The sequence below is a fragment of the Nannobrachium achirus genome (assembly GCF_963921795.1).
Source record: "Nannobrachium achirus genome assembly, chromosome: 10".
Taxonomy (NCBI): domain Eukaryota; kingdom Metazoa; phylum Chordata; class Actinopteri; order Myctophiformes; family Myctophidae; genus Nannobrachium; species Nannobrachium achirus.
In genome coordinates, this window is record NC_137819.1 from 9,701,398 (window position 1) to 9,718,936 (window position 17,539).

Here is a 17,539-nt window from a genome sequence, read left to right on the forward strand (position 1 = left end):
ACGTCGTAACCTGATGTTGGTTTGATATCTTAAACTAACGCCGATTTAACGTTAATCTCTGATGTTACATAGACGTTGATTAAAGGTCAGACTCCCAACGTTGGATACCAGTTGTATTTTCGTTGTAAATGAAAGTTTGTCTGACATCATAACCTAACGTTTGTTAGACGTCATAACCTAACGTTGGTTAGACGTCATAACCTGATGTTGCTTTGACGTTGTAACCTGATGTTGGTTTGACATCTTAAACTAACGTCGATTTAACGTTAATCTCTGATGTTACATAGACGTTGATTAAAGGTTAGACTCCCAACGTTGGATACCAGTTGTATTTTCGTTGTAAATGAAAGTTTGTCTGATGTCATAACCTAGCGTTGGTTAGACGTCATAACCTGATGTTGGTTTGACATCTTAAACTAATGTTGATTTAATGTTAATATCTGATGTAACATAGACGTTGAATAAAGGTTAGACTCCAACGTTGGATACCAGTTGTATTTTCGTTGTGAATGAAAGTTTGTCTGACATCATGACCTAACGTTGGTTAGACGTCATAACCTGATGTTGGTTTGACATCTTAAACTAATGTTGATTTAATGTTAATCTCTGATGTTACGTAAACGTTGATTAAAGGTTAGACTCCCAACGTTGGATGTTGAAAAAGAAAGTTTGTCTGACGTCATAACCTAACGTTGGTTAGACGACATAACCTGATGTTGGTTTGACATCTTAAACTAACGTTGATTTAATGTCAATCACTGATGTTACGTAACGTTGATTAAAGGTTAGACTCCCAACGTTGGATACCAGTTGTATTTTGGTTGAAAATCAAAGTTTGATTGACGTCAAAACATAACATTTGTTTGATGTCAATCTCTAATGTTATGTAGACGTTGATTAAAGGTTACTCCCAACGTTGGGTTTTTAAGTTTGATTGACGTAATGACCCAACATTGGTTTGATGTCAATTTCTGATGTCATGTAGACATTGATTAAAGGTTAGACTCCCAATGTATTTTTGTTGAAAAGTAAATCGGTTTGACGTCATAAGGCAAACATTGATTTGATGTTCGCATCTGATGTTATCTTGGATTGGATAAAAGTTATTTTAGTTGAATAAAATTGGACTGACATAATCCAACGTCAGCTTGATGTTAATCTCAGATGTTATGTAGACGATTACTGGTTCAACTCCAAATGTGGATACAAGTTCTAATTTGGTTAAATGAACATAACCCAACGTTGGCAAGACGTCATCCTCCAATGTTGGTTAGACATGTAAGCAAGAGGTGCATTGCTGTCAAAACCCAACATTAGTTTGACATCAATGACCAAAGTTGGACATGCAAAACATCAGAGGGCGTGAAAACCAACGCTAACATCACATCAACTTCCAGACATATAACAGTATGACACCAAATTGTGTCAAGTACTGAATAGTGAATAGAGGGTAGCTCACACAGCAGTCACTAGGTCTGATTAAGCGTGATCCTTTTTTTTTACCTAAACACTCAAATAAAGAAATACATGAAATAATAGCACAGCCTACCTCAGAGAGAACTTCCAGACAGTTTCCTTTTTACTTGCATATGTCCCACAACAACAAAAAAATAATTAATACAATATATTCCAGTGTGTTCACAACAAAAATATAATAATTAAAAAATATAATCCAGTGAGTTCACAACAACAAAAAAAAATTTAAAAAATATATTCCGGTGAGTTCACAACTACAAAAAGATTTAAAAAAAATGTATTCCGGTGAGTTGCCAGGTTATACTGTAGGTCCAAACAGAACTACCAAGATCCCCCAGAATTCACAGTGGCAGTTCAATCAGTTCTGAGTGCATGCGTTTGTGTCCCCCGCTGCCTCCTCTTGCCTGCATGTCCAGTGAGCTACCAGGTTTTAGGTCCAACCAGAACTAATTCAAGTTATATCAGTCCATAGTGTCCCTCTTGAAATGGACAGTTCCCCTGTGTCTCCCGCCTCTGCTGCTTTAGGTTGTCCTCTGCTTCTGGGTTGAACGTCATGACGGCATCTGTAGAAAAAGAGAATACAAATATGTAACATGCTGTCATAACCTTACACCACCACATTGTCATGTTTTGCAAATTACAAGGTCACAATGCATACTAACTTGAAAATTTCACATCATGTTCACCCTCATAACCTTAAAATAACAAGAGTTCAGTTGGTTAAGCAGGCCCTCACCCAGAATAATTAAATTGTAAGACACTGAAAACCACAGAACACCCAAACATCACACAAACCTTATACTGTGTTATGCTGTGCATTACTTCTTACTTACTTAAAAAGCTTGGTCACAGAGGTGCTTCTTCTCTCCATCCTCTCAACGACTGGACCCAAGCAGACACATCACGCCAGCTGAGAGAGAGAGAAGAAAGAAGGAAATAGGTTAGACCAGGGTTTCCTAAAGTGGGTACCCTAGGGTGCCTTGATGCCAGTCCAGGGGTGTCTCAGAATAATCTGATCATCAATATCACTACATCAATATCAGTTCACTAAGTAAAACTGACCTGATTTGTGAGGAGTTATTTTTCCATCTACGGCCAACTCTCTTCTGCAAAAATAATAGATCTACAAGCTCACAACATGTCACGACGTGCTGTGAGCTTGTAGATCGGCTATTTTTGGTGAACCTTCCTCCCAGAATAGGGATGCTGGGGTTCAAGTGGTTAAACATAAAGTATAAAGTTATTTTCCGTCAGTTCTAATGGAAACTGATATGTCTCCAATGGTGTAAGATTCAAAATATTTACAGTGTACTTCAAGGGTGCTGTGGATTAAAATATTATTTACAGGGGTGAGGTGACCCGAGTCAAAAATGTTTGAAACCCCCTGGGTTAGACACCCAATCAAAGACACTTGCCATTGTATCAAAGGGAAGGACATGTTTTGCCCAATTACATTATTTACAGATTGGTGTGTGCCAATTGTCTGTCCTTGGTCAACATGAAGTTACCTTGTATTGCTCTAAAATACATCAGTCTTCTCCAAAGCCACCTTCCTTTTCCCCCTTCATGTGGTTACTGAAGAGCCTGAAGAAAAACATATGACATTTTTGTGAACAATATAGTAGGGTAAGGTTCTTTTGTAAACATGGCTGCTCAGCAACAGCAAGTCTACAAGCTACATTCATGCAAAATTGTATTTATTTATTTTCACATAATTTTCACATATCATGACATTGTCATAAGAGGGGGTTCCGGTGGTTAAGCTGCGAAAAAATGAAAACATGCAGACAGGCCATCGCCTAGAATAATTAAACAAATAATTATGCAGACACTGAAAACCACATCACACAAGGGTTAATTCATATTGTATGTTGAAACATGCAGAGAGGGAAGCAAGCACATCTCCAAAGATTTACAGGTGCCGAACCAAGGAATATATAATATACACACCATGGAAGGAGGAGGTTCACACACTGTTCCAGAGCTCCAGTAAATAGTTTATTAGGATACAATAATGTGTCCTAATAAACTATTTACTGGAGCTCTGGAACAGTGTGCGAACCTCCTCTTCTTCCGTGTTGAAACATGCAATTTATACTGTGACTCATATAAAGCCTACCAAGGTCTTAAAAGCTTGGTCATCACAGAGATGTTGCTCCTCTCTCCATCCTCTATCCTGTCAACCACTGGCACCAGGTCCGAAAGGACTATCAGACACGTCACGCCACCTGAGAGAGAAAGAGAGAATAAAAAAATAAAAATAAATAGGTTAGACACCCAATCAAAGCGTTATAATCTTCCATCGCACAACAGTTTGTAGATTGGCTAGTACAAAACAATGATCAGACTACCTGGTTGGTATCTCCCAAGAGTAGAAACCACCATGTCTATCCCAAAGGAAAGGCAGGACAAGCACAGCAGACACCAGAGAGAGAGAGAGGGAGAAGTGAAAACAGACTAGTGACTACTAGTTCATACATGTTTGCTTCCACATAAGACAGGACTGGACACTGCGTCACAAGAACAAGCAGCCACCCAACGTACGGCACCTGTGACACAGAGAGAAAGGAAATAAAATCAGCACAAAAAGAAAGGAAACTTGACTTCGGTCCAAATACCAATTTGTATTGTTTTATATCATTTTTATCATTGATTCGTCACCTTTACAACAAAGTACAGCTTGTAAGCATCGGGCATTCGAGGCATGAGCTACACAACGTGTGGGTAGCGCCGATCAAGGTTTTGCCAAAATGGCTTGCAATATTGTTCTGCTGGCATTTACTCTCATTGTGGGCTTCCCTGACACTGAGCTTAAAATTAACAAAGTGTAAAAATGGTCAACATGTGTTGTTTTTTCTTTTCCTTATTACTGTGGGGAGAGTGCAATCATTCAATCATTAAAGGGGACATATAATGGACCGAAGTCAAGTTTCCTTTCAGAGGTGTTTGACACAAAAATAGCTGATCTACAAGCACACACAATGTGAGGCTGTAGAATGGCTTCTCAGTTCAAATAAATCATTATTAAGTAAATTACCTGGTTGGCTTAGCTCCCAGGATCACCTCATACCACCACAGAGACACCTCATGTAACAGAGAGAGAGTGAAAAAGGAAATGAATAGGTTAGATGTTATCATACTCCATCAAATAACAATGTTGCATTAGACACAAAATTATCTACAAGAACACATTGCATAATATGAGCATGTACAGTATATTATTTAGTACTTGACTAGTTCCTGCAGTGATTGGCTGCAGTAGATTGGCATTCAGACGTGTTTGTAACACCTGTGAAGTGCAGCTTTGGCAGTACAGGGTAAGAAGAGAAGGAGAAGTCTCATGCAAAAGTCATGCTGTATTCTATGTTGGATCTTGGATATTATACCACAGGATGAAGATACCTTTTATTTTCCTATTGTGGATTACTACTGGATTTCCTGGATTAAAAAGGACTTTGCTAAAGGTTGGTAAGAGGAGACTTAACTTACCATATTGCATAGACTGGTTTTCTTTTCGACGTTGGAATTTTCTGTTGACAGAAGAAAAACAAAAGTTGAAAGACTACAAAATACATTACAAATGAGCCATGTACCACACACACACACACACACACACACACACACACACACACACACACACACACACACACACACACACACACTCTCCTGTAAATCACTTCTAGCTCCCACTCCCACTTTGAGAACCATGGCACAAAATCAGTGTTTGTCAATTATGCATTTGAGCCATGGACCACCATTTAGTGAGATTTAGCCTGTCTCAAACCCAATAATTTAGGAATACAGATCATGTGTAAAAAATAATTTAGCTTGTACATTTGGTTTGATTTTACAGTCATTAAAAGATCTATAGGGGTCCATTTGGTTATCAACTCCCCATCATTTAGCTGGGGACCACCTGGAAGGCTGGAACCACCTCACGGACCACTTGTGCAGTGGTTCTCAACCTAACATTACTAAACAAACACTATATAAATAGCAATGATTACTGTGACAATAACACTATTTAACAGCTGAATAAATAATGAACCTTGGAAACATTATATAATGGAAACTTTTTTACAGGAATGAGGGTTCCTGTCACATATTAAAAGGGGTCTGCAGCCAAATAGTCTACATTTTGGATTTTGGGGTCCTTGACATGAAAAGGGCTGAACACACTGGAGTATGAATTGTAAATAGTGAAGTTGTAAAAAATACTGGAAGCAAAAGCAATCAATTGAAATAGCTTTACATACCTGTGTCATCTCCCTGCTCCAAAACTCCTTCTCTGTGTGCAAAAAGTCTCCATAATGTAGATTTAATCCCACAAATAGACTGGCAGCAACCTATCTTCCTGTTCAACAATCAACAGTGATTTTATTTAGTTTAGCTTTATCCTAAATCACTTTTAGACAAGCAGCTCTCAATGCTTGCTGTTGGTGACAAATGTAACTGCTGTGTGCTGTGCTGGTTTGGATTCAAAGTGGGGGTGTGCTCTCAGCAGAGCCAGTGGTAGCTGGCCACGTCACAGTCACATGACACACAGCCAATCAGGCATTTGCAATTGCATTGTGGGCAGTGTAGTTGATTTTCAAACTGCTTTCCATAAACACACATATATTGTGTTCCTCTCTGTAACTACAAAGATGGCTCCCCTCATCTTTCATATGTTTCCTCCAAACTATAATATCCCAAAAGATAGGCATTAAAATCAGATCAGATAATCAGATTTAATTGCAGCTGATAATTTGCTTGTATAACCAATGTCTGCCCAACGTTGTTTTACTAACGTCCACATAACGTTGAAGTCTAACATCATCAGACGTTGATATTTGGTTGGTTTTAGGTTGTGTTGGTAACTAACCAATAACCAACGTCTGTTCAACGTATTATCCCAACGTCAGGTTGACGTCAGGATGATGTTTTTATTGTATTATACTCATTTCAAGCAGCATAGTTTTATATTAAGCTTCTGAAGCATTGAGGAATACAGTATGGTATAGTGGATCTCAAACATTTCAAAGAAGAAACATTTCCATTAGAGAAGATTTTGATGAGTCTAGCAGTGATTCTTAACTATTTTAATTGCAAGAACCCCAGTTTGACATGCATTAGTCTAAGTACGGACCACCATTTTATGGCATTTCTATCTGAGACCCCAATTTATTGTAAAAATCAATGTTAATGGGTCCATTTTGGTTCCATTTGTACACTCTATGAGTTACCCATAAGGGTCCATTTCATTCCTAACTATCATTTAGCAGGGGACCCCCTGGAACTCCCTCAAGGACCCCACTTCTTGAACTAATGCAGTTAATATCAGGTTGCCATTCCATATATCTTTACTGTTTTTTAACCCATTAAGACATAAGGTCAATACCTTCTAAAGCCTGACCTAAATTTTCAGAAAAAACAACAAAAAAATGTGTTCCCCGCCTGAGGGATAAAACAGGGGTTCTCGTCCATAATGGGTTGTGTATGTTGGGCTGATTTGTACACTTTGTTCTATGTCACATCTATAATGTTTTATATTGATAATTGCGGTGGACATTTTTGTCTGAATGATATTTTTGCCATGGAGTGGACAATAATGTTACCAGAAGCACACAAAGAGCCAGTCTCAAATGTCTACTAGCACAGTGGTTCTCAAAGCGGGTTGAGAGGGACCTCAAAGTTCCTTGAATGCGGTCCAAATCGAACATTACAGGTCTGTAACTCTGAGAGTGTATGGAACCAAATGGACCCATAAACACTCTCAGAGTTATGGGTCCTCAAAAATAATAATACAAATAAATAGAGAACCACTTTACTAGTGTCATACATATCCTGAAGAAACCCTGGAGACTGGGACAGAAATTTAGTCTCATGATCAAAATTACAACATTGTTATTGTTATGTAAAAACAAAATCTAAAATCTACGATGGACAAAGACAAGTCTCGCCACATGTGTCAATGTACAGACATTGATGAGCTGTGCCAGGAGATATTATGGGATATGTTGTTTTTATCTTTAAATGGGTATACCCCATTTGATGGTGTCCCATAGATGTTCAACAATGACCTATGACAGCTGAGGTCAAGACCTTTCCATTAACAGTTAGCCATTTCTAGCCTATGTAAGCCCTTCTGTGGCTGAATGATATGGCTTTAATCATGGACTCTAGGGTTCAAGATTCAGAGGTCATTATCAAAGCAGTGCTGCTGTGTACTGTTAGATAAGCATCATGGTGTGCCTATCTGTCTGTCTGTCTGTCTGTCTGTCTGTCTGTCTGTCTGTCTGTCTGTCTGTCTTTCTCTCTTTATCGCCCGAGTTTAGGCCACAATGCATTTTGTTATACCCCCACTGAAGACATATAGGCCTACTTGTCCTCTAAGTTCCTGTCATTTCAGATTAGATACAATAGCTCTTATTTAGGATTCAAAACATTGAAATTGAAATGGTCTTGGACTTTAAGGACAACCCACATTTGTTTATAATCGGCACTGTTGCGGCCTATCTTTAGTTTTTTGTTGAGCCAATGTAATGGTACGTTGGACCAATGAATTGGCTAGTGTCCTCAGGGGTTGCTTATCAAGGAACTTTGACATTCTTTCTAGATACCTTGTTCACTATGTCCATGCCAATAAACTCCCCAGTTATACTGGTCTTGTTCACATCCAAGATTAACTGAATGCTCATGCTTACCTGTAACTACCATTACATTCAAGAGAGAAGCTGATAGTCCAATGAATGCTATGATCCTACTTAATTTAATTTCATAAACATTCAGATGTCCCTAACTGTAATGACACCTTACTGTCCCTTCAACTGCATACTTTATGTGGTCTTTAACCAGAGATGTTCTGTTTTTATCCCCAGCAAAGCATAATCCTTTGCAATGCATACAGCATTGTAAGTTAAGCAGTAAACCTGACGTTGGGATAATACGTTGAACAGACGTTGGTTATTAGTTAGTTACCAACACAACCTAAAACCAACCAAATATCAACGTCTGATGATGTTAGACTTCAACGTTATGTGGACGTTAGTAAAATAACGTTGGGCAGACATTGAGAATTGGTAAAAAATCCGACAACAGCATGCCAGTATTCGATGTCAACTTTACGTTGGGATAATACGTTGAACAGACGTTGGTTATTAGTTAGTTACCAACACAACCTAAAACCAACCAAATATCAACGTCTGATGATGTTAGACTTCAATGTTGTGTGGACATTGTCATAATACCGTTGGGCAGACACTGAGGTGTGGTCGAATATCCGACAACAGCATGTCAGTGACTCAACATCAGCCTGACATTGGGAAAATATGTTGAACACACGTTGGTTATTCGTTAGTTACCAACACAACCTAAAACCAACCAAATATCTACGTCTAATGATGTTAGACTGCAAAGTTGTGTGGACGTTGTCATTATAACGTTGGGCAGACATTGACGTTTGGTCAAAAATCCGACAACAGCATGTCAGAATTCAACATCAATGTGACGTTGAGATAATACGTTGAACAGACGTTGGTTATTGGTTAGTTACCAACACAACCTAAAACCAACCAAATATCAATGTCTGATGATGTTAGACTGTAACGTTGTGTAGACGTTGTCATAATAACGTTGGGCAGACATTGAGGTTTGGTCAAAAATCCGACAAGAGCATGTCAGTGTTCGACGTCAACCAGACGTTGGGATAATACGTTGAACAGACGTTGGTTATTGGTTAGTTACCAACACAACCTAAGAACCAACCAAATATCAACGTCTGATGATGTTAGACTTCAACGTTATGTCAACGTTAGTAAAATAACATTGGGCAGACATTGAGGTTTGGTAAAAAATCCGACAACAGCATGTCAGTATTCGACGTCAAGATGACGCTGGGATAATACGTCGAACAGACGTTGGTTATTGGTCAGTTACCAACACAACCTAAAACCAACCAAATATCTATGTCTAATGATGTTTGGCTGCAACGTTGTGTGGACGTTGTCATGATAATGTTGGGCAGACATTGACGTTTGGTCAAAAATCCGACAACAGCATGTCAGAATTCGACGTCAACCTGACGCTGGGATAATACGTCGAACAGACGTTGGTTATTGGTCAGTTACCAACACAACCTCTAACCAACCAAATATCAACGTCTAATGACGTTAGACTGCAACGCTGTGTAGACGTTGTCATAATAACGTTGGACAGACACTGAGGTTCATTCAAATATCCGACAACAGCAAGTCAGGGATTCAACATCAGCCTGACGTTGGGAAAATACGTTGAACACACGTTGGTTATTCGTTAGTTACCAACACAACCTAAAACCAACCAAATGTGTCCCAATCTCCCCAGGAGCCAGTCATTGCAATTTTTTTCATTTTCATTTTTTCATTTCATTTGAAAGCTGGGGATCATAGCTACAAAATGATATATTGGTTGTGGAGATTGACCCAACAGTTTTGAAGATATGGCTTATAGAATGATGCCATGCTGAAATAGGACTTTTGAGATATTCAAGTTTTAAATAAATTTCTAACCTGCAATGACCTGACTCCGCCACATGGGGAGCAATCTTCAATTCAATCTTCAATTCAAAGAAGCTTTATTGGCATGAGAACACAAACGTTTACACAGTGGTGGAAAAAGTACCAACATTTTATAATAAAGTAAAGTATCAATTCTGCAATGTAGAATCACTCTGTTACAAGTAAAAGTCCAGAATAAAAAATGTACTTGAGTAAAAGTACAAAAGTATTGGTATCCAAATGTACTTAAAGTACCAAAAGTAAAAGTACAAAATGTTTGAAAATAGCAGATCTACAAGCTCACAACGCGTCGCACAGCAATGCGTTGTGAGCTTGTAGATCGTCTATTTTCAAATAGCCTTGGTATAACATAGGGCTAAAGTGGTTTATGTATGTTTTAAACTTTAGTTATTGCTCTCTAAAAAGATAATGCCACAACAGCATCTCAAGCATTATTGGGCTAAATGTAAAGACGCTACAGTGCGCCAACCGTGAAGCAGTTTAACCAATTTGCTACATACGTCTACACAAACGGTCAGATTACAAAGATAAATTGCTTAGTGAAGGCTCACAGATGTCACCATAGGGTACGCTCCAGCAGAATGTCCCGTAATGATCGTATTATTTAATGAGGAGCATTTTAATCCGATCGGTCGTCGTTTCCTTAAAAAGGTATTAATGTATCTAAGTGCAGTACACCTCGCAACCGATGGGGTCGCATGGCTGAAAAACAACAGAAAATGGCATCTGATCGGATTAAAATGCAGTTTATTAAACAATACGAAAGATACGGGTAATTCTGCTTGAGCGTACCATACTGTGACATCTGTGAGACTTCAGTAAGCACGTTATCTTTGAAATATGAAGGTTTTTGTAGACGTACGTAGCAAATAGGATTAACTGCTCAACACGAGGTTGAAGTGAATTTATGACGTGTGCAACAGGGCTAACTGTGCTAAATGTAGCATAATCAGTGTTTGTGAATTGTGTAACTTCAGTCAGAAGGATTATTTAACCTGATAATAAAACACAATCTACAGGCTTAACCGCCTCGCGTTGTGAGCTTGTAGAAGAGAGCAACAATAGAGTTGGGTCACGTTTTATTTGTTTATAGCCTGCAGCTAGCGCTAGCTAACGCTAGCTAGCGTCAGCCGTTAGCCGTTAGCCACTCATAGCCAGTCAACCAGAATAGTCTACTCTAAAGTCAACTTTCCGACGGCGAGTGAACGATTGCATTCCATCCATGTTTTCTTGGCTGTCAATTTATTGTCCAAAAAAACAAACACCCTGAACGTTAGAATTAGATAGTTTAGGACGACGCTGATCTATTCAATGCTAAGCTAACTCAGTGACAAAGGAAGCTTCCGCACCGGAGCTTCACAGAAGACAAACGCATACGTCACAGACGCCTCCAGGCAGGAACGGATCATTTCACCAGCGTAGAAGAAGAAACAGCGGAAGAACGGCGGAAGAATAATAAATAATAATACACAAAATCATACATTACGTGGTTAATAATTGTTCATTTGGAACACACGTGGCATTAAATTAATGGGATAAATACTGTGGGTTGCTTCGCTAAGTAATGGAGTCCCGATATTACCGCATTTGGCTACAAACGGCTAACAAAGGCTGGCTAGTTAGCATTTTAGCTAATATAAACTGGGAGGACTAACAGAATTATGTACCGATCTCTCACATTAATTAAAAAAAGTCTTATTTACATGCAGAGTTAAGCTCTGGCGTTTAAGTGAAATGTAGCCTAGATATTATGAGATGCTGTTGTGGCATAAAAAAAAAAAGAGCAAAAAAAAAAAAAAAATCATTTTGGCTACAGGGAATAATGACAGTCCCCGAGATGACTAGCTGCTGGGGGTGCTGGGACACAAATGTCTTTGTCTAATGATGTTAGACTGCAACGTTGTGTGGACGTTGTCATGATAACGTTGGGCAGACATTGACGTTTGGTCAAAAATCCGACAACAGCATGTCAGAATTCGACGTCAATCTGACGTTGGGATAATACGTTGAACAGACGTTGGTTATTTGTTAGTTACCAACACAACCTAAAAACCAACCAAATATCTACGTCTGATGATGTTAGACTTCAACGTTATGTGGACGTTAGTAAAATAACGTTGGGCAGACATTGAGGTTTGGTCAAATATCCGACAACAGCATGTGAGTATTCAACGTCAACCTGACGTTGGGATAATACGTTGAACAGACGTTGGTTATTGGTCAGTTACCAACACAACCTAAAACCAACCAAATGTCAACGTCTGATGATGTTAGACTTCAACGTTATGTGGACGTTAGTAAAATAACGTTGGGCAGACTTTGAGGTTTGGTCAAATATCCGACAACAGCATGTGAGTTTTCAACGTCAAGCTGACGTTGGGATAATACGTTGAACAGACGTTGGTTATTGGTCAGTTACCAACACAACCTAAAACCAACCAAATGTCAACGTCTGATGATGTTAGACTTCAACGTTATGTGGACGTTAGTAAAATAACGTTGGGCAGACATTGAGGTTTGGTCAAATATCCGACAACAGCATGTGAGTATTCAACGTCAACCTGACGTTGGGATAATACGTTGAACAGACGTTGGTTATTGGTCAGTTACCAACACAACCTAAAACCAACCAAATGTCAACGTCTGATGATGTTAGACTTCAACGTTATGTGGACGTTAGTAAAATAACGTTGGGCAGACTTTGAGGTTTGGTCAAATATCCGACAACAGCATGTGAGTTTTCAACGTCAAGCTGACGTTGGGATAATACGTTGAACAGACGTTGGTTATTGGTCAGTTACCAACACAACCTAAAACCAACCAAATGTCAACGTCTGATGATGTTAGACTTCAACGTTTGTGGACGTTAGTAAAATAACGTTGGGCAGACATTGAGGTTTGGTCAAAAATCCGACAACAGCATGTCAGTATCCGACGTCAATCTGACGTTGGGATAATACGTTGAACAGACGTTGGTTATTGGTTAGTTACCAACACAACATAAAACCAACCAAATATCAACGTCTGATGACGTTAGACTGCAACGTTGTGTGGACGTTGTCATAATAACGTTGGGCAGACATTGAGGTTTGGTCAAAAATCCGACAACGGAATATCAGTATTCGACGTCAGGATGACGTTGGGATAATACGTTGAACAGACGTTGGTTATTGGTCAGTTACCAACACAACCTAAAACCAACCAAATATCAACGTCAATTGACGTCAAATTAATACGTTGATACAACGTTGGAAGTTGACGTTGGTCCAACGTTGGATTTTGGTTAGCTGACGTCACGACCTAAATCCAACCAAAAATCAACGTCAACGGACGTTGTGTGCCAGCTGGGTTTATGGGGGTCTAAATTGAGTCTGTAACTCTGACAGTGTACATTGGTTCTCAAAGTGGGTCCTTGAGGGAGTTCCAGCCAGGGGGTCCCCAGATAAATGATAGTTAGGAACCAAATGGACCCTTATAGGTCTGTAACTCTGACAGGGTTCAAATGGAACCAAATGAACCCTAACGGGTTCATTTGGTTCCATTTGTACACTGTCAGAGTTAAGGGTAGACCCTGAAATGTCAAAGTTTGAGCACTGTTTTCAAGTTGCATGTGGAATTAATGTTCTCTGGTCCTTTCAAGAAGAAAAGCGAAGAGGAAAAGTGCAGCTATTTTATGGAGAGATTTTTGTATCAAAATTATCCAAGCAAAAAAATAAAAATCGAGAGAGAAAAAATAAAAACTTCAAAATGGCCGCCAAGTTCCTCACTGCCATTCCATGTAATTTTTAGTGTACAGATCAATTTTTAGTGCACGGATCGTGCACGCTCATGCCTAGATCATGCACCATATGTGTGCACGCTGTTCACAGCTTTCAAACAAAAAAAATCAGCTTGGAAATCCGTTCAGGCATTCATGAGATAGATGTTTTTTTGGTTTTCTGAAAAATGTGTTGTGCAAAAGTTGACCCGCTGGTGGCGCTATAACAGGCCAATGTGAGAAGGGTGGTATCTGTTCCTTGACCTATTGGAAATGTGCTTGCAAGATTTCACGCACATTGCAGGCTGTGTTCATAATTTGAGGTGTTTTTGGCTTTGGCCACTTTATCGCTGCTTGCAGCTATATTTATTATTATTATTATTTTTTTGTGTATGTGGGCACTTCATAGGCATATTAGATAAAGGTCCTTAGCTTGTGTGTAGAATGTTTCATGCAAATTGCAAAAAAAAATCCTAACAGGTTTAAGTGTTTCACAAACTGCTCAAAATGATATAGCGCCCCCCTTTGGCCAATTGGAGTAATATTGGTTTTAGTGATATTTGGACTAACACTCTACATCTTTGCCAAATGCCATGAACATGTTACTTTGCATGTATGATTTAGAGGCAGAAGAATAATTCGCATAAAACTGCAATATTCATTGAATTATTAAAAAAGCATGTTTCAATTAAAAAAAATCCGATCTGATAGATCTTTAGATATTGGTCCAAAGTTCATGTAAAAAATGTTTTGTGGACGTGACGCGAAAATTCCAGAATAAAAGCGGGTTTAAGTGTTTTACAAACTGCTCAAAATGGCGGAAAATCTAAGGGCGGAGCTTACTTAACAAAGACACAGATGTCTTCTGCTTGAGTCAAAGCACGCGTGTAAGCAAGTTGCATGTCTTCAAACGAAATGAGTCATGACTTATGCCTGTTTGAAGTTTGAATTTTCAAACGCTTCGTATAGCGCCCCCCTTTGGCCAAATGGAATAAGATTGGTTTTAGTGATATTTTGACTAACCCTCTACATCTTTGCCAAATGCCAAATCAACGTGTAACTTTGCATGTATGATTTAAAGGCAAAAGAATAATTTGCATAAAACTGCAATATATAGTGAATTATTAAAAAATAATGTTTCACTTTAAAAGAAAATCTGGTCGATCAGTTTGACCGTATTGGTCCAAAGTTCATGTGAAAAAGGTTTCGTGCGCGTAACGCAAAAATCCCAGGAGGAGATAGATTTTTACTGTTTTTCATATAATTCAAAATTCTGGGGGATCTAAAGGTCAGAGGTTAAAAGTCAGAGCGTAAAAGTTGTTCGGCATGAGGAGACGCATACGTGTATACAGGTTTCATGGCTGTACCTCAAACAGAGCATGAGCTCTATCTGTTCAAAGTTCGCACTTTCTAAGGCTTCCTACAGCGCCACCATTTGGCCGATTGCTGTAAGAAATAATAGCACACTTCGCCACTGTAAGCTGAACACATTGATGTTTTTATTTTCATTTTCTGTCTAAGTATGTAGGAGTAGAAAGGAACCGAAGTTTTGAGGAGAACTTGATATGACTAGTATAGTATAGAAAGAAATAATGACAATATCTAAAGTGTGCTCGCCTTACAGGCGGCGAGTGTTCCTACCATAGGAGACGCGTGTGCATAAATTAGAAAGCGCGGCCTGTGATTGGCTGGAGCGGAGTTCTGGAGCGCTCGGCTGTGGTCACTTGGACTGCGCGGGCGGGTGTGAATGCGTTTATCGTGGGCATAAATATAACGATTGCATTCACCACGGCTTCGTAACTCGCGCGGCGCTCCGCCGGCCGCGCGGCCCTGGCCCGCTCTTTGCGGCCACTCACGCCTGGGGCGCTCAGGGGCGAAGAGCAGGACCAAGGTCCGCTGGCCTTCGCGCCGCTTGCAATGTCGTGGACAATAAAACGAGCGCTCCTTCAAACGGCATCTCCTACGGTAGGAATAATAGCTTACAGGCGAGCCCACAATTACTTTAAAAGTACAGATCCTCCAAAAAAACTACTCTTGAGTAAATACTCAAGTACTTTTCGAGTATTTTCCACTTCTAATAAACAATAACACAGAAACAGAAATCAACAGAAATTAATAGAATAATATCACACGCAAAAGCATACACTTACCTTGTACCCTTTTCCGTTTGTTGCTTGCTGCTTTACCTTGCTAATTTCTTTGCGTATTACTCCAGAATGACTGAATGTGTGTGCACTCCCATAGACAGTGGGAGTGCTGTTACTTTGCATTTATGACAGTTTTCCTTTGGTCACCCATTGTGTTAATTTGAAAGATATTGACGCAAGTCCATTTGTCAAAACTGAGGCAGTAGACATCACATATAGCAATACAGCACAAGTCCAGGAAGTTAGATCGAAAACCAAATCTTTTCATTACTTCAAATAAATATTTGCAATCTTGCTTTGTGAGACACCTTGAACCTTGCAAATATTAGATGTGTGGTAACGTTCTTCACCAATTTGTAAGACTAGGAATTTGTCATCCCATTTCATTGACAAACATTAGAGACCGTTGCGGTGGAACTGAAGGCCTAACTTTATAGACCAGGGAAGTGGGTGACGGACAGGCACCCTATTTGCTTCTTTGGATTGGAGACAAAGGCAGAGATGTCTACGTAGAGAGACGCCTGCAACAAAGCAGAAAGCCCGCAGCACTCCAATTTAGATACAGTCTTTTCGGTGCACGGCTCGAAAGAACATGTGAAATGAAGAAAGTTGCCAGCACTCAAAGGAATCTCCTTTTTACAAAAGTTTTATTTACCTCATACAGGCTCTAACAAGAAACACGGACGCGTTTCGACCGTTCAGGTCTTCATCAGCGTGAATAACAAGATAGCAGGAAGTGACGGAATTAATAGGGTGCGTCACGATCAAAGTTCATCTGAGCAGCTGTGCAAGGCTATAATACATTATACACAGACAATGACATAATACATTTGTTTCCCATAAGGTACCAAGTGATACATCGTGCAACAAATATATATACACAATATACCATATAAGGTCACACCGAGCAACACCCCACATGACAAAAGACACTGTCTATTGTATCTGAAGGGTTGATAAACCCCCATTACTGGCGCAGTGAACAAATTAAAAACAGAATAGTAAACAATCAAGTAATACAAAAAAATAATAATATTAATAATAATAAAAAATATATACAAGAGGGAAGCAGTTAAGATCCAACACTCTCTAGGTTAACTCTAAATAGAGATGAAAGCCAACCTAATCAAGTCAAATGACAAATAATTCACAAAAAGCAGCTGAGTAACAGCTCCTCATTCAGTCCCTTGGGTTGTTCAGTCTGTAGAGTATGGCTCCAGAAGGCTTCCCTCTGTAATAATGCCTTGTCCCTATCTCCACCCCTCTTCAATGGGTCTACCACCTCTATTCCCATGAACCTTAAAGGGACTACACCATGAATTTACATTTTTCCAATTTTTATGTATTTTCTTGGTGTCCCACCAGCAACTTCTATCCTCACAAAGTCCTATTTCTGACCATTGTGTCTTTTCTGGTATTTCAAGTATTGGTTTGTGTCTTCTGATTTTTGATTTTCTTTTATTTTTATGCTAATCATTTTATTATAAATCATGTGTACCATTTTTCATGTGTACCATTTTTCTTTTTTCCTGTGAAGCACTTTGAGCTGCAATTCTTTGTATGAAAGGTGCTATACAAATAAAGTTTATTATTATTATTATTCTCAGTTTATGGGCAGATCT

The 17,539-nt window shown here is 39.2% G+C and overlaps 1 long non-coding RNA gene across 1 annotated transcript; it reads right to left on the reverse strand.

Annotated features, from left to right (window-relative positions):
• Positions 1-1,850: 1,850 nt before the first annotated feature.
• On the reverse strand, positions 1,851-3,048 carry LOC308292589. The gene is made up of 3 exons (XR_013962415.1): positions 2,985-3,048; positions 2,310-2,386; positions 1,851-2,039 (listed from the first exon to the last, which is right to left on the reverse strand). It is a non-coding gene; the product is annotated as an uncharacterized lncRNA (long non-coding RNA).
• Positions 3,049-17,539: the final 14,491 nt, after the last annotated feature.